This window comes from Solanum tuberosum, unplaced genomic scaffold, assembly GCF_000226075.1.
Source record: "Solanum tuberosum cultivar DM 1-3 516 R44 unplaced genomic scaffold, SolTub_3.0 scf00336, whole genome shotgun sequence".
NCBI classification, from domain to species: Eukaryota; Viridiplantae; Streptophyta; class Magnoliopsida; order Solanales; family Solanaceae; genus Solanum; species Solanum tuberosum.
In genome coordinates this window covers 426,057-426,724 of record NW_006239257.1, presented here as the reverse complement: position 1 = coordinate 426,724, position 668 = coordinate 426,057, and positions in this window count along the sequence as shown.

Below are 668 nucleotides of genomic sequence, written 5' to 3'. Positions count from 1 at the left end.
AAAATTCTGTCTCAGTTTCTATTGTAAAGGAAAAATATAAATCTCATGAGAGATATGACCGAACCCTTGTGGCGCCTACGTATCCCGTTGAGGCAGGAATCAGGTTAAACGTAGTTCCCCCTCTCAAGGATTAACAAAAATAGGGAAAATTAACAAAGAAATCGACCGAGGCCGACATAGACCGCCTACGTATCTCATTCTTGAGAATTCAGGTCGAACGTAGTTCAAATACAAAGGAAAATATTAAAAGGGGATAAAAGAGTGACCGAGGCCGACATAGACCGCCTACGTATCTCATTTTTGAGAATTCAGGTCAGACGTAGTTCATTACATAGGGATAGATTTTAAACAAAGCAATTACAAGCAAATAGAGTGATTACAAGGAAATAACTGAAGTACAAACTGAAACTTCACATGTAGTATCTCTTGACAATATCTGAATTGATCAGTTTTGGCCATTCGGTGCCATCCATCTCTAATAGGACCAAGACACCTCCGGATAACACTTTGCGAACCATGTAGGGTCCTTGCCAATTCGGTGCAAATTTCCCTTTATACTCATCCTAATGAGGGAAGATGCGTTTAAGGACCAGCTGGCCGATTTCAAATATCCTGGCTCTTACTTTCTTGTGGAAAGCACGAATCATTCTCTGTCGATACAGTTGACC